Genomic DNA, 17,348 nt, shown 5'->3' on the forward strand with positions numbered 1-17,348 from the left:
CACTAGTTATTCATTTATTGTGAAGCAATATAATAGTTGAGTGTTGAATTTCTAGCCAAATTTTGTAGGTTCTTGCTTGGCTTTCCTATCTCTCTGCAGGTTTCTCACAGCCTTGGGGGAAGGTATGGCTAGGATAGCTACATCAAAGGTTCTGATTACCCAAGTGGCTTCCTCTACTTCTTATTCTCTGCCTCTTATTTGGTTCCTTAAAAAAAAAAGACAGAAGAAAAGAGTTTTCTCTTAGCCAACTCACCAGAGGACAGATTTAATTACTAGGTGGCAACATATTGCAACTTTCACTGCCAAGACAAAAAAAAGAAAAAGAAAAGAAATAGCCTGGGGCTTTACAGATCTGTGGTTTCTTTTCCTTCTCCATCCCCCACCCCCACCCCACCATAGAAGAAGACTTCTTGGAATACAGAAAAATCATATTACAGGCAAAGTCAGATGATAATCTCACCTTGATAAATATAAATACCAAATGTGTTTGTTATTTGCTAGTAGCCAATGTATTTATTTGCAATATGATTTAATGAGGTTAGAAGTTGGCAGGAAGTAAGCCAGCAAAATGCCCCATACTTGTAACCTTCAGCTACCCCTGCGGTTAAGATTAGGAGGATCAAGATTCTAGGCCAGCTCAGGTGAAAGTTGGTGAGATCCTGGGTTCGGTTGAGCATGGTGGCACATGAGAAGTGTAAATAGGAAGAGCACAGATCAAGATGGTCTGGACAAAGAGTGAGACCCTGTTTCAAAAATACCCAGAGCAAAGGGGTCCCAGTGGCTCACGCCTGTAACCCTAGCTACTCAGGAGGCGGAGGTCTGAAAAACCACAGTCCCAAGCAAGCCTGGGAAGGAAAGACTGTGAGACTCATCTCCATTAAACTACCAAGAAAAGGCTGGAAATGGCAGTAGGGCTCAAGTGGTGGAGTACTAGCTTTGGGCACAAAGAGGCTGAGGGCCAGTGTGCAGGCCCTGAGTTCAAGCCCCACTACTGGCAAATAACAAAACCAGAATCAGAGCAAAAATGACTGGAGGCATGGCAAAGGTGAAGCTCTGAGTTCTAATCCCAGTACTGCCATCCCTCCAAAACCAGACTGCCTCATGTGAATAAAAAATCCTCACTGGGGGGCAGGTGGCTCATACTTATAATAGCTATTCGGGAGGCTGAGATATGAATGGTTCCAAGCCAGCCCTGACAAGAAAATCTGTAAGACTCTCATCTCCAATTATCCACCAAAAAAAAGCTGAAAGCAGTAGAGCATTAGCCTTGAGCATAAAAGCTCAGGGACAGTGCCCAGGTCCTGACTGAGTTCAAGCCCCACACCAGGAAAGTAAAAAACAAAAACAAAAATGCAGAACGTGAATTGTTTGAAAATGTCTGTATCTGTCTTTACCTCTTCTAACCCAATTGCTCCAGGAATTACTGCTGTCAGGTTTATCTATCTGGTCCCTCCCAATTTACAGAACCTCACACCTCCAAGACAGGAAGTATTCATCCTATTCTTGTTAGCAAAGGTCAACAACGTACTCTGCTAGGGAATTTAAAGGAAAGAGTCATGAAATTGAATCTGGCTATCAGGAGAATCATCACTTATCAGGATATGTAGGAATATAAAATATGTGTACAAATAACACCAAGTAATAAGTGATATCTACAACCCAATACCAAGAAAAAAACCTCTTCACGAATGAAGCCAGCCAGATGTAGAAAAATAATCTAATGAAGGAGTACAGGAGGAAGAAAAAAAACCCAATCCAAAAGCTTGGCTAAAGGACCAATGGCTACTTCCTTGAGCACCACCAAGAATCCAATTAGAAAGTTTGGTGCTATTATCATTAGGAAAGAGAACTATCTAGGAAGAGAATTTCTCATGGCGGGGGGAGGGATACAATGAAGAAGACTCAGATGTTCTTCTCTAAGATTATCTGATTTGCCAGTGTTAAATTAGGAACTACAATAACTTTTCCTTTTCAAAAAAAATCATACTAAATTGGCTTTATAAACCTCCAGAATATTATTTTTAAATTTATGAACATTTTCCTCAATCTGTCTGGCTTTATCTCCACATTTAGTTTCCATACCACTGCCTTTTGCTGGCAATTGTGTTTTTGTTTCCATGCTTCACGCCTTTTGGGGTTTTTTTCTTGGTCAGTCCTAGGGCTGAACTCAAGTCCTGGGTGCTGTGGCTGCGCTCATTTGCTCAAGGCTGGTGATCTACCACTTTGAGCCACAGCCCCACTTCTGGTTTTTTGTTGTTGTTGTTGTTTTTAGTGGTTAATAGGAAATAAGAGTCTCACAGACTTTCCTCCTCGGGGTGGCTTTGAACCGCTGTCTTCCAGTCTCCGCCTTCCGTGTAGTTAGTATTACAGGCGTGAGGCACCTTCCGGCCAGGGTGACATTAGGCTCAGGTCCCACTGGCTCTGAGTGGTTTGCATGGGCTGCCCTTGAGCTCTGAAGAAACAACCTCCAGCAGGGATGGGGATGAGCGAGGCCTCGTGTGATGGTGTATAAAACGGGAAAAGGTGGTGTGGAGAACGGAAAGCAGATTCGCTGCGCAGAACAAGAGCCAATGTGTCCGTCTCACTTTGTGCTTCGCCTCTGGCCTGCCTTCTGACTTCTCCCACTCAGCACTTGTGCTGGGTACTTGCTGCGATGGCGGATGGCCGAGGCTCAGGACAAAAGGCACAGGTAGGTCCGTGCATTGTTTGTCCCATAGTCTGTCATCTCACGCTTCACCCTAGCCTAGTCAGGCTGGACTTGACCATGGTGGGCTTTGTTGACTGCACACTTTTTAGTTTTGCTTGGCTTAGAGTTCCTTCCTTCTCTCTCTTTCTCTTTTCTTTCCAGATTTTTGGCTTGGATTTCTAAATGGAATGAACCTTATTCAATCACTCTTTCTTACCACCTGGATTGGTTTTCTCTTCCTCTCCCTTTTCTTTTCGCCACTACTAGGGTTTGAACTCAAGAGCCTGTAGCTTGCTTGGCTTGCTTGCTTGGCTAGCACTCTAGCCCCGCATTTTGCTGGTTACTTTTTAGATGAAGCATCAAAAACAATAGCCTTTTCTGTCTGGGTTGGCTTCGGCACACAATCCTCCAGGTCTCAGTTTCCTGAGTAGCTGAATTTTTTTTTAATGACAAATTCCACACAAAAAAATTTAAATTGTTAGTGTAAAGGTGATGGACAGAGGGGTTACGTTACATAAGTCAGTTAATGAGTACATTTCTTTTTGAACAGTGCTATTTTTTTCCTCACTTTCTCACAGTTTTTTCCTCCTGAAACCTCCCCACAAAATCCCACACAATGTAGAGTTCATTTTCAACATAGTGTGTAGTGAGGATCACTGCTAGAATTGTTCACCCTTTGTCCCATCATTTCTGTGCTTCCTCTTACCCTTAAATGTCACATTTTTATAAATACTTTCCTCCACTTCCTGGGCTAATCTGTCTCATTCACAGGTCTAGATAAGGTGTGTTAATTACATGGAAGAAAGGCAGTCAGCATGCTCTCCTACCTTAAGAAAACTACATTTTTCTGAAAGCAAGCTGGCTTCTATCTCTGCACTATGATATGACATACTTTATGCAATAAAGTATAAATTGGCTGATTCCCTTGAAAACAACAACAACAAAAACAAAAATCTCAAGGTGAAGAGGAGGCTAGAATTTAAATAAAATAAAACCACCTGAAAAAACACATCATCAGTAATCTGAAGAGACAGAAAGTATTCCAACATGTCCTTTAGACTGGAATAGCACTCTAAGCCAATATTTAAAAATGCATAGTTTGGGGGGTGAAAGTCAGAGCTCAGATTCCAGGCTAGAGCTCAGTGCATGTGCCATGATTTGTTCCGGAGTTAACGGGGAAGGGGTGGGCACACTATGAAGAAAGACCCACAACTGTATGAGAAGGAACATCTTGCCACAGAGAGAGTAGGGGGTAAAAGCAATAGATAAACTTGTGATGTTTGGCTTTGGATCTCCCTGTATTGGTTTTCAGCTGCCTCTGGCTGAGTCAGAAAAGAGGCTAGTAACCTGATGGGGTTGGGAAGGCCCTGCAAAGGAGACAAACAGGGAGAGTAAGGAAGTCCTGGAGCAAACGTTAGCTTCAGGACCCGTTCTGTGCAGTGAGCAGGATCGCAGTAACCCTCACAATTAACCTCTACTACCTGGGGGGGGGGGGGTGGGGGAGTGAGAAAGAAGGGCTTTCCTTTATTGAGGTTACCATCTTGTTCTTTTGCCTTGCTGGCTGCAATTTAATTGGCCTCTTGTCACTATGTGTGTCACAGAAAACTCAGTAGCCCTTGTACTAATATTAATAGATTGTAATAATAAATTTAAATATTTCTGTTATGTCCTCTATTTTCTAGTTGCTATACTAATTATGTATAGAAATCCATCTAATACACACAGCAGTACTGTGAAATCAATGTGGATTTCACCCCCATTTCTCAGCTGAGGGTAAAAGGACCACAGAGGGGTGAAATGATTTTCCCAAGGTTACATACGAGGATGGAAGACACAAGATAATGAAGTTGTATGACTTCTTCCTTCCTGATAGTCGAGTTAATTTCTGCACAGGAGGAGAACCCGAGGATACACTGGATAGCTGAGATATGTCCAGAGAATCGTCTCTCCCACCCTGACGTAGCCACGATGCCATTCTCTGTCACCACACGGTAACATTCGGATGGAAATTCCAGGACCAGAGAGAGCGCGTGAGGAAATATCTAAGACTGGTGCCTTGTTTGGATGGGGACCACGGGGACAAAGAGAAAAGAGGGCTATTGTCATTGTAAAGAAGTACCCCGCCCCCCAAGATGTGTGTAATGTGGTAGAAGACATCGGGAGTTTGATAGTCACACGGTAGTTGTACATTTGTAAACCTCAAATCAGGACACATCGTTTGAAATAAAGTCTGACATTGAATCACAACATTTGGATTCCAGACCATCTCAAACCTTAAGGAGGAACTGTTGTGGCAAGAATTTCTCTGTACTGTGTGTATATATGTGTGGGTCTGCTTGTGTTACTCTCTCTCTGTCTGTGTGTGTGTGCACATGCGTGTGTGTGTTCAAACCCATTTAATTCATGGACATGTCAGGCAGAGCTAAGGACCAGGGACACTCGGCGTGGATGTCTATCCATGTGCGGATGGGTCTTGGATTCCAAAGGACTCATTGGCTTCCCAAATGAAGAGCACTAAGAACCGGGGCTTGCTTCGCGCGTGGCTGTGCTCGACCCCACTCTCCGCTTGCTGTCCTGCGGCCAGGCCTCCTTCCCCTGGGCACCATCCACATCCACGTTCTTGCTGCCCATCACAGACTCAGGAAAGAGTTTCTCAGGTAATCACAAGTGAGCCGCCATCCTGGATTCCACCACCACCACCACCCCCCCCCACCCCCGTGACTGCCGGCTGCTTTCAGAACAGCTTTGTGTTCTGATCACGTGAGACATGGCAAGGGAAATGTCCCCCTTGGACAGGGAGAGGGATCTCAGGGGGTCCCCCCAGGGGAATCTCCCATAAATGCTTTCTGGCCTGGAACAGGAATGAAGGGAAAACCCCAGAAATGAACTCTGATAACAGACCCTGCAGTGGCATTCGTCACAAGAGTTCTCATCCTTTACGAAGATTTTCTGTGCTCTGTCAAACAGGGTATTAGATACACACTCCCTATGTTTTTGCTAAAAAGGGTAAATAAAATGGATCCCAGCAGGGGACATAAAAAGAACGTTTAGCTCAAGTGAAGTACATACATGCATGGTACAAACCAACTAACTACTTAGGTGTCATTACCTCATTAATGATAAGGAAAATCAAATTACTAAACATAGTCAGCCTCACATTATAACTATGCTTCATGTGGAGAAACCAGGCCAATAGCTCTTTCATTTCCTCTTTCTGTCAACAAAATGCTTCTCGAAGGAAACCTGTCACTGGAGTTATCTCCCTAGGGGGAGGGAACTTTCCGTGGGTGCCCCTCTGGTGGGAAGATGCTGGGAATGGAGCAGGAGTTGGGCATGCTGCAGGGGCGGGGTGGGGGGGGGCTTCGGTAGGTGGGCTCTCTGGGAAGGTAGATGCGTGACTGGCACTCCACTCTCCTCCGGAGTGAGGGAGGGCTCGCGTGGTTAGATCTGTGTCTGCAACAATGGATTGCTGTGAATCGCGGCCGCGGAGACTCTCCGTCCTCTGTGCTCAGTTCTCTTTCTGCTTCTCCACTACGTTCCGAGGAAGCCAGAGTGCTCTCACCAGGCTGCTGCCACCGTGCTACGTGGACTTCCCATCATGGTAGCAGCAAGAATATCATACGGGGAGGAAGTGTGTAAAGGATTAACCCCATCCCCACCTATTCCCCCAGGACAAGCCAGGCACCAGGTGTGAGCACGTGTGCTAAAAGTTTCCTCAAGTCCCAGGTGGAGCATTCTATCAAGGCTGGGTGCCCTTGGCCCCCAAGAGACCAGAGCCTGCTTTATTATTAAATTTTTTCTGCTTCCCTGTTAACACCCATGTAAGCCCAACTCCAAACCCACCCTCTGCGAAATCGCCATTGCCACGGGAAGGTTGCTGTGCCTCAATAAACAGTCCTCTCCTGTCCAGATCAAAAGTCCATTGCTTTCTCCCCCATCTGCCCAAAAATTGCTCCCCCCTCTCCTTTTGTAAAAAAAGAAATTTAAGGCCTCATACCTTTCCTTGACATTTTTACTCAAGTCTGGTGCTCTACAACTTGAGCCACACCTCCACTTCCCGTTTGCTGGTTTGTTGTAGACAAGAGTCTCACAGAGTTTTCTATATGGTCTGGCTTTGAGCTGCGATCCTTAGATCTCAGCCTCTCAAGCAGCTAGGATTACAGCTGTGAGCCACTGGCACCCGGTGGAAGTTGGCCTTCACTGGAAATGGAAATCCAGTGGGATCTTAAGCTAGGGCAGTGAACTTCTACAAGAATGCCAGTGAGTCATCCGAGAAAGACTGGCTTTGAAAGCTCGGTTATTCAGGTAATGACATTTAGGGTCATTTGTTCTAGCATAGCAAAGATAAAGACACACAGCAGCACACACACAGCCTGGAACTTGCCAGAATGCTCATGTGGACACAGGTGTTGCAGATACCGGGATGCACACGTGTTAAGGCTTTTAAAAACAGAAGACTGTGTGGGTAGTCTGGTCTGATGCGGCAGGAACGTCTGACTGGCTGCACTCAGTCCAATTGCTCCTGGACGTGGACAATGGTGGATATAGTCTTAGCCTTATGGGTACCAAACATCTGTCTTCAAAACCTGTCCCTCACAGCAAGCCTCTACATCACACACACTTTTAGCAAAAACTTAAGTTGCTATTGGGATTGTAGAAGGTGATATCTAAAAGAAGATCGAAAATTTCCAAAATACAAAGTATACAACTGTGTTCAGGATGGCAGCAAAGGACAGGGCAGTGTGGGAGGCGTACTAAAACAACTCAGTCCATTAGCAAGTATGTGCTGAGGGTCGATGTGCTGAGCACTTCTCCTCCATGTTCTAGATAATGAACATAATAGACAAAAATTCTAGCCCTCATGACGTCTTTGACAGACCTTCCCATCCCTCTAACTGGACCAACACATACGTTCGAAATTCTTGGGAAGGAATACCAATGCTAATAGCAAAGTCATCAACAAACAAGAATTTGTCCCCACCCCCCCAAAACAAAAACGGTCTGTTCAGTAGGTGAAATCCTTCTTCAACAAGGCAGAAAGAAGCTTACAGCTCCGGGAAGATGCGGCAGCTCCAGGGGACTTGCGGGGATTACCTGTCAGGTCTGGGGACCGCAGGGGCCCTCGCCTCAGTGAAGCATGGGCTTTGGGGTCACATTCTAGCTCGTCTGATCAGGCCACTGAACAATTTATAGGCCCCCCCCGACCCCTCCGCTCTGTGCCTTTATGAGAATAGTATGCCCTGATTGAAAGGGTTGTGATAAAACCAGTATGACGAAACTAAGTGGCATGCTTGGAGCCCTTCCTGGCATGTAGAAAGTGCTCGGTACACAGCAGCACTCAGTGACGACGAGCTTATACTGTTTTCTCTTTCCATTGCCTTGGACTTGTCACTGGGGCTGTGTGTCCACTTGGAGTGGCACGTGTCTTACCTGGACAGTCACCCGCTGTCCCCTTCCCATTGCGCAGGTGCACAGGATGACACCGTGTCAGCCGCTCTGCTGTGCTGTTTTCTAGGCCAGTTTTCAAAGTGTGTCCCTCTGAACACACAGAAGTCAGGAAATGCAAAAGTTAATGTTCCCGGAGTAGCCATAACTCACTCAGTGCACAATGAGGCATAAATTTCACTGGAAGTACAATAACATGAAACATAGCGAGCTCTAGAGTGGGAGAAGTGAAGACTGTCGCTGGTCATAAATTAGAATTTCCTGACAGGAGTGCGTTTTCATTGTCACCCATGATGCTGCATTAACGTGGCATTCACACTGGGGAACTGTAATGTAATTCAGAGGCCTTTGGGCCTGTGACAAAGATTGAGGTTCTCTTAGGGACCCCTTTTCACAGTGTCACCAGGATTTCAAGAGAAGAACCCTCACAAGACAGATTAGTCCCCTGGGACCGCAGCTAAATCCACCCAGCATGAAAGGATTTGGCCCCATTTGTTTTTCTAGCAAACTCTGGAAGCAAGCAACCTCTATTCTTTCAAATGCTCCATCCCCGAGCACGGTGGCTGAGTTTTCTGTGCCATGGGCTGGAGACACCACGCTTTCTCCATGGAGACAGAAAGGGTGAAATACATGGAGTCCAGCAAACCAGAGCACACACATTCTCCATGACACATTTCCAGCAGGAATCAGTCCAACATTCCCACAAGGTGGAGGGGAAGTGAGCGGGCGGAGCGAGCCTCCGTGGGCTTCCGTGGTTCCTAGATGCTGGCAGACTGCTGTAGGATGGAGGGTCCTGGGGCGGCTCCCAGGGTCGCAGAGCAGGAAGGAGGCCTTCATCCTCAGGCCTGCTCGTCCACTGCCTGGGCCTCTCGTTCTGTAAGGGGAGTCCAGTGAGAGCATCACTATGTCTTCAGAGAGGAGACTGCAGACCACTCTGGGATCCTAAGTTTACCCTCGCCACCCTTCATGCAGATTGAGTTCTGGGACTGGCCCTTTCTCAAGCTCACAGTTTTGTTTTACCTTGAGTGCCCTCGTTGTCCCAGAGGAGCCGTGCTTCTGCACACCGGAGCTGCTTATTCCTCTAACAGAGGAGCCCTGTCCAAAGACTGTCAGCAGCCAAGACTCTCAGCCGGTCTCTGTGCTGATCTTCTCCTTCCCTCACTCACATTTCAGTATTTTCTTTATTGATTATTATACTTTTTTTGTTGTTTTGTTTTTTGTTTTCTTCCAGTCCTGGGCCTTGGACTCAGGGCCTGAGCACTGTCCCTGGCTTCTTTTTGCTCAAGGCTAGCACTCTACCACTTGAGCCACAGTGCCACTTCTGGCCGTTTTCTGTATATGTGGTGCTGGGGAATTGAACCCAGGGCTTCATGTATATGAGGCAAGCACTCTTGCCTCTAGGCCATATCCCCACCCCGATTAATATACTTTTAAACTCAAAGAACTTCTAAAACATTACTTCCAAAACATTCAGAGACATTTCCACTTTAATTTCAGCAGTTAGAAGGCAAAATCCGACCTCACTGAACGCGGTAGCAGCTGTCCGGGTGTGCGTGCTCTCTTCACCGGCGGAATGGGGCTTACACATTAGCAACCATGGCGAAGGGACTGCAGTTGGCATTGATCTTGGCACCACCTAGTCTTGTGTGGGTGTCTTCCAACACGGCAAAGTGGAGATCATTGCCAACGATCAGGGCACCAGAACCACGCCAAGCTATGCTGCCTTCACAGACACTGAACGTTTAATTGGTGATGCTACAAAAAAAAACAGGTGGTGACGAACCCCACCAACACGGTTTTTGATGCCAAACATCTGATTGGACATAGATTTGCTGATGCTTTTGTCCAGTCTGCCAGGAAGCACTGGTCCTTCGTGGTGGCGAATGATGCAGGTCAGCCCAAGGTCCAAGTCGAATGCGAAGGCGAGACGGAAAGCTTCTATCCAGAGGAAGTTGCTATGGTTCTCACAAAGATGAAGGGAATTGCAGGAGCCTATCCTGAGAAGCCTGTCACCAATGCTGTGGTCACTGTGCCAGCGTACTTCAATGACTCTCAGCGCCAGGCAACAAAAGGTGCTGGAACCATTGCTGGTCTGAATGTACTGAGAATTATCAATGTGCCAACTGCTGCTGCTATTGCGTATGGCTTAGACAAGAAGGTTGCAGCTGAAAGAAACGTGCTGATCTTTGATTTAGGAGGTGGCACTTTTGATGTGTCAATCCTCACCATTGAGGATGGGATCTTTGAGGTCAAATCTACAGCAGGAGACACCACTTGGGTGGAGAAGACTTTGACAACCGAATGGTCAACCATTTCATTGCCGAATTCAAACGCAAGCATAAGAAGGACATCAGTGAGAACAAAAGAGCTGTCTACCATCTTCGTATTGCTTGTGAGCACGCTAAGCTCACACTCTCCTCCAGCACACGGGCCAGTATCGAGATTCCCTCCCTTTATGAAGGCGTTGACTTCTAGACCTCTATTACCCGCGCTCGATTGGAAGTGTTCAGTGCTGACCTGTTCCTTGGCACTCTGGATCCTGTAGAAAAAGCCCATCGTGATGCCAAACTCGACAAGTCACAGATCCATGACATTGTCTTGGTTGGTGGTTCCACCTGAATTCCCAAGATCCAGAAGCTTCTACAAGACTCCTTCAGTGGGAAAGAGCTGAATAAGAGCATTAATCCAGATGAAGCTGTTGCTTACAGTGCAGCTGTCCAGGCAGCCATTCTATCTGGAGACAAATCTGAAAATGTTCAACACTTGCTGCTCTTGGATGTCACCCCTCTGCCCCTGGGTATTGAGACTGCTGGTGGAGTCATGACTGTACTCATCAAACGCAATGCCACCATTCCTACCAAACAGACTCAGACCTTTACCACCTACTCTGACAACCAGCCCGGTGTGCTCATTCAGGTATATGAAGGTGAACGGGCCATGACCAAGGAAAACAACCTGCTTGGGAAGTTTGAGCTCACAGGCATACCTCCTGCAGCAAGAGGTGTTCCTCAGACTGAGGGCACATCTGACATTGATGCCAATGGCATCCTCAACGTCTCTGCTGTAGACAAGAGCACAGGAAAGGAGAAGACCACAATCACCAATGACAAGGGTCGTCTTTGCAAGGAGGATATTGAACGCATGGTTCAGGAAGCTGAGAAATACAAAGCTGAAGATGAGAAACAGAGGGACAAGGGATCATCTAAGAATTCCCTGGAATCTTACGCATTCAACATGAAAGCAACTGTTGAAGATGAGAAGCTTCAGGGCAAGATCAATGATGAGGCCAAACAGAAGATCCTTGACAAGTGCAATGACATCATCAATTGGTTGGATAAGAATCAGACTGCAGAAAAGGAAGAATCTGAACACCAGCAGAAGGAGCTGGAGAAAGTGTGCAACCCTATCATCACCAAGCTGTACAAGAGTGCCGGCAGCATGCCAGGAGGAATGCCCAGGGGCTTTCCCGGTGGTGGGCTCCTCCCTCTGGGGGGGCTTCCTCTGGGCCCACCGTTGAAGAGGTTGACTAAGGCAGCCCAAATACACATGTAGCATTGTTCCACACAATCAAAGATTTAAAGACCCAAATTTAGCGACTTCTATAGCACTTTTTAAACGTTGAGCTGCTGTAGTGAATTTCTGGGCATTCTCAATACTTGAATATGGAACATGTACACAGGGAACAATGCTAACATTGCACTTTATAAAGCACCATATTGTAAGTGGAAAATGCAATGTCTTAAATAAATATATTTAAAATTGGCAAAAAAAAAAGAAGACAAAATCCAGTCAGGTTGTATTTCCCCTCCCTCCCTGCTACTCTCCTTCCTTCTGTCCTTCCTTCCTTCCTTTCCTCCCTTCCTCCCTTCCTCCTTTCCTATATCGTGAGCTTGGGTCTGGCTGTAAAGATCAGGACTAAGTGATCTTCCTGCCTCCATCTGAGAAGTGGTAGGATTACAGGTTTGCACTACCATATCACAAGATATGCCTTTGGTGTGTTTGTGTCAGTACTGGGACTTCAACTTGGCACCTGGGTGTTATCCCTTCCTTAGCTTTCTCTTGCAAAGCTAGTGCTCCACCACTTGAACCACAGCTTTGCTTCTGGCTCTTTGGTGATTACTTGGAGATAAGAGTCTTGAGGAATTTCAAGCCTGGGCTGGTTTCAAACCTCAGTCCTCAGATCTCGGCTTCCTGAGTAGCTAGGATTGCAGGTGTGAGCCATGGGTGCCTGGCCACAAGATGTACTTTTGATCTCTGCTCTGTGTCTCATCAAGAAGATTCCACGGCCTTTGGGTTAGCTTCCCTGGTAGCCTTCTACACACCACTGCTGCTTGTGTGACTTCAAAAGATATGACAATTGGTTCCTCAGTTTTTCTCCACATTGTTCCAACCCGAGCCACAGGCTGCTAAGACCAGGCTGAAGGCAAGGTGAGCCCTGTCCTGCCCTCTCCGTGTGGAACAAGCTAGAGCTTCTCACGTCTCTCCCTTCTCTCCCAGTTCCACAGCCCTGGCCAGAGACCAGGCACAAAATACCTACGCTGATTTCCCCCCAACCATTTCTGCATTCAACATGGGGACTCAGAATGGTCTTTGCTAAAAAAAACAAAACAAAAAAAAACTTTTTGTTGGAGTCATGCTACGTTTCTACTCAAGTCTAGAGGAGGCTCTCCATTTTTCCTCAGGTGAAATTCTAGTTCCGAATCACATTGTGCCCCACTTTCCACTGGATTTATACCTTCTCCCTAAGGACTGAGAACTCTTGAAGCAAGAAGCTGAAGGTAGTGAGGGTCACATAATAGTCACACACTTTGATACTTCTTGCATCAAGAATGAGATTTTTGCTTAGAAGACATAATAGGAAAAAAGAAGTTGAAATACCAGACAGTGCTTTTGACCATTATAAAAGAAAGGGTTGTCTTGGCCCACAGAGGTTGCCTAAGTCCTTCCTTCTCCACCGGCTTTCCCGAAACCTCCAGCGCTTTCCACCAAGCCTTTCCTTCCTTTGACCTCTCAGCCCTTTCTTGCACCATTTATTTTAAAGTAGCCTGCCACTTGGCTTGCTGACAACTCTTGTGTTGTTGCTTTGCACATCGACTACTGGTTCTAAACGGAGGTCTCACCTTAGCCAAGCATGCTATTGTTTTTGTCTCCTGAAACCTTTCCAAACGATTTGGCTGGATACTCCCACTGTCTGACATTTCCTTTCACTGCGGTCCATCTCTGCATACTTGCCCAACCGTCCCATTGCCTTTCCCCATGTTTCTTCTCATTGCTCTGCTGACACGTTAAAAGTGTGTGCCCCTCAGTGTCCCTTCACTGACCAACATTGTTTCCCATAGCGTGAACATTTAAGTTTTAGGAAGTGGGGTTACTGGGGTTCGGAGGACTAGGACAGACCACCTCCTCAGAGAATTGCACATCAAATGCACTCTGGCTTCCTTGCAGCTGGGCAGGGCCACTTTAGGATGAAGTAAATCCCAGGGCAGGAGCACCTGCTCTGAGCACGTTGCCTAGTTATCGCATTTAAATTGCAGACTGCTGCTTGCTCAGTTACTGTCTTCCTTCCAGGTCCTTCCCTTATGTTTCAGATATTCCAGGCCATGGACCTGCTAGAATATGATGTGTGACCCCTGTTCCTCATTGGTCAAACATTTCCCTTAACTTCTATCATCGTAGACAATTTATGGCATCTTCCATATTATAGGACTATTTCTGTAACGTAGGCTATAGACAATCTGACGACTCTTCCAGGTACAAACATATTCCATACCCCAGGGATCCCATGTCTTAAGCATACGGTGATATACCCAGGTGTTTTAATTTCACTCCTGAAAAAGCCAACTTCTCTCTCTGAATGAGTTATGATTTGTCAGTGTCCTTGTTAAAGCTGGGAGCAGAGCTGATCACATGAGTCCAGGTAAGTTGGAACAGTGCAGCCCTGTGGTGTGATTCTGTGCTTGCTTGTGATAGACACAAGCTGTTTCAAGTTGACCTGGCTTTTTTCCTCACTTATGATTCACATTGAGACACCTACTAGAATTACAAGCTATTTTCATGATTATTACTATTAAAAATACATTCTTTACCTCCTGAATTTCTATAGTATGATTTTTTAACAATATAAAAAAAATAACTGAAGTTCTTCTTGATGGATTCAATCCAATATTCCAACAACCAAAGTCATTTTACAACCTGTGTAAACGTGGGCTAGGGCCAAAGCCTGGTGAGGTGCTCTTAGCAAAGCTTCCTCTTTGGGTTCGGATTCATTAGTCTCTGGTATTAGCTATGAAGTAACCAACTAAACTACAGTTAAAATTAACTTGTCAACAGATGCCTAATGAAAGAACTTTTTTTCCCCCAAAAAGCCTGAGGCAAAAATGGATAGGCAGTAGGAAAAGGGCTGATTGGTCTATCTATTAAGAAATTCTCTAAAATAGTGTAAATGGCATAGTTTATTCATAATGACATCCTTCTGGTTACCAGTTGCTATTTCCTACATCCAACATCTGGCCATCCATTCCGAGAATTTAGGAAGAAACCTATTACAAGCTCATGAAAACTCAGCACCTCATGCAAGAGCAGCTTGATAGCTGTGCTGGTGCTGTAATATTTGAGCCGTGCCTCCAGCCAGGCTTTTCATGGGTTATTTTGAAGCTAGCGTGTTCCAGACTTGCCTGCCTGCGCTAGATTTACTCTAGTCCTCTGAATAGTTAGGATTACAGGCTGGAGCCGGCAGTGCCTGTCTTGAAAGGAAAACTAAATCTCATCTGCACAGTACTCTCTCTATATACCCTAGGGTATAATGTACCTGGACCTAAGCATTCAGATGGCATGAGATGCCTTCTTAAGTAATTCTGTTTGAAGACTTCATTTGTTTTGTCTATTTATTTGGTGCCAGTACTGGAGCATAAACTCAGGGCCTCAAGCTCTCACTTATTTTTTTCTTCTCAATTTTGCCCTTTTACCACTTGAGTCACAGCTCCACTTCTGCATTTTTTTTTTTTTTTGGCCAGTCCTGGGCCTTGGACTCAGGGCCTGAGCACTGTCCCTGGCTTCTTCCCACTCAAGGCTAGCACTCTGCCACCTGAGCCACAGCGCCCCTGCTGGCCGTTTTCCATATATGTGGTGCTGGGGAATCGAACCGAGAGCTTCATGTGTAGGAGGCAAGCACTCTTGCCACTAGGCCATATTCCCAGCCCCCACTTCTGGATTTTTGTTGATTAGTTGAGGAGAAGAGTCTCATAGACTTCTCTGCCCAGGTTGACATTGGGTATCAGACCTCAGATCTACGTTACTTACTCAAATCTAAGTAACCAGGATTACAGGCATGAGCCCATCAATGTCTACCTTCAAGAAGTTTCTTCATGACGACCGAAACCAGTGCTCTGGGTTCAGTAGGAGGGCAAGGACATGTTCACATTGTGCCAGTGGGCTATGATTAAGACCTTCTGGAGATGACCCTTGGCCCCTGTGTCTCTATACTTCTTCATCTGCATTCCAGTAGGGGCCCCATTCATTCAGCTTTTTCATGTGGCTCCTTCCTTCCTTCCTTCCTTCCTTCCTTCCTTCCTTCCTTCCTTCCTTCCTTTCCTTTCCTTTCCTTTTTCTTTTAGGGCCTGGGATATAAACCTGGGACTCTTTCAAGGGACCTCTCATTTAAAGTTGGGTGTATCCTGTCAGAACCAATCTATCACCTGCCCCTCAGTCCCACAAGGAATATTCATTCCAGAGCCTTTCTTCTTAGACTTCTCCAGCTATGATTTCAGGCTGCAGTTGCCTGTTGAGAATGATTTTTCTCTCAGCCATTCAGCTGAAATTATTTAGTTCCACAGAGTGCTTAGCTCCTCACAGTATTGTAGAGGGGGCGTCAAAGGGAAGCTCCCGACAGGCTTGATACTGGACGGGGCAGATGAACACACAAGGAGAATACTTTCAGTCAAATAGAATCCCATCTTTACCTGCCAAAGCCTTCACCTGGCTTCACCCACATCCTTGTAACAACATTGTTAAGGGTTCTGACACTTCTCAGATAAGCGTTTCATCCAGCTCCCCAGCACTCACCAGAAGGAAACAGGAAAATCCCAGGTAGTCCACTAAATTATCAAGGACTCCTTATCCAGTATGTGGAAAAGGTCTGGGCCCTTTGTTTCCCCTCTCTCCTTCTGACTACCTACATATGGGATGTGTTAGTTCTACTTTGTGCCACCATGCCAGGGTATTTTGGAGAGGGGAGAAAAAGACATGGATTGCCAAAAATGTTTTTATTAGCATGCCTAATAAAGACCTGGGTGAGTGAGGGTTGTTGGAACCAAGGAGAAAAATGAAACTTCATGGTTCCTAGTAAATCCTACTCTGAAACATTGGTTCCAGGACATGCCCTTCTACAGCACAACAACTTTCCCAAAAAGGGCCTCCCTTCCTCCCTTAGAAGTTGCTAGAGATTTCCTTTTTCTTTTTCTATTGAGGCCATTTCCCTTGCCATTTTCTTTGTCTGAAAAGATAAATTATTCATAATTACTTATAGTAAAGAGTCTGAGCCACTGGCTTCTTAATTCCTGTGAATGTGGAGAAACCTCAACCGGGTGTTTCCAAAATACCCATCTATCTCTTATCCTCTTCTAATGATGGGATAAATGGAAGAGGAAATGGGGGGGGGAAGAAGTTTATTAAGTCAGATTCCCTCCCCCACTCCCCAGCTCCAGTGGTGTGCTATCTGATCATACAGCTGTCCTTTAGTTTTTATGTAGCAGAGGGGATTTGATCTACGTGTACTTTAAATAGACTTTGGAGGGTTATGAGAGCCAGGGAACCTAACTATGGTTCTACCTCTGTTTCTGTTTTACAAAATGCATTTAGGTTCCCAAAGAAATGATTCACAGACAAACTTTGGATGGGAGTTTGTTTATGCTATGGTTCCTGCCTAGGTCCCTGGGCTTTGCTCAGTCTACCAGTGCCTGCTAACAGGGAAACGAGGGCTGTAATCGTCCCAGCAGAGCCGGCTCTGAAACATTTTAAAGAGAAGTTAGAAATTGACTTCGGCAGTTAGCTTGAACGTGCAGGGGTAGGATGTTGCTAGAAGTTGTATTACTTTCCCATGGCACCTGGGACTTAGTTACTTTAAGTGCATAAATCAGCCTTCTGAGAGATATTACTTAGTTTCCTGAGCTTAGTTGAAGCTGAATTACAAGTGACTCTGTAGAATTATTTTATTCCCCTT

The 17,348-nt window shown here is 45.8% G+C and overlaps 1 pseudogene; it reads left to right on the top strand.

Annotated features, from left to right (window-relative positions):
* The first annotated feature begins 2,653 nt into the window (after positions 1-2,653).
* On the top strand, positions 2,654-11,676 carry LOC125339398 (annotated as a pseudogene).
* Positions 11,677-17,348: the final 5,672 nt, after the last annotated feature.

The sequence above is a fragment of the Perognathus longimembris genome, chromosome 21, assembly GCF_023159225.1.
Source record: "Perognathus longimembris pacificus isolate PPM17 chromosome 21, ASM2315922v1, whole genome shotgun sequence".
NCBI classification, from domain to species: domain Eukaryota; kingdom Metazoa; phylum Chordata; class Mammalia; order Rodentia; family Heteromyidae; genus Perognathus; species Perognathus longimembris.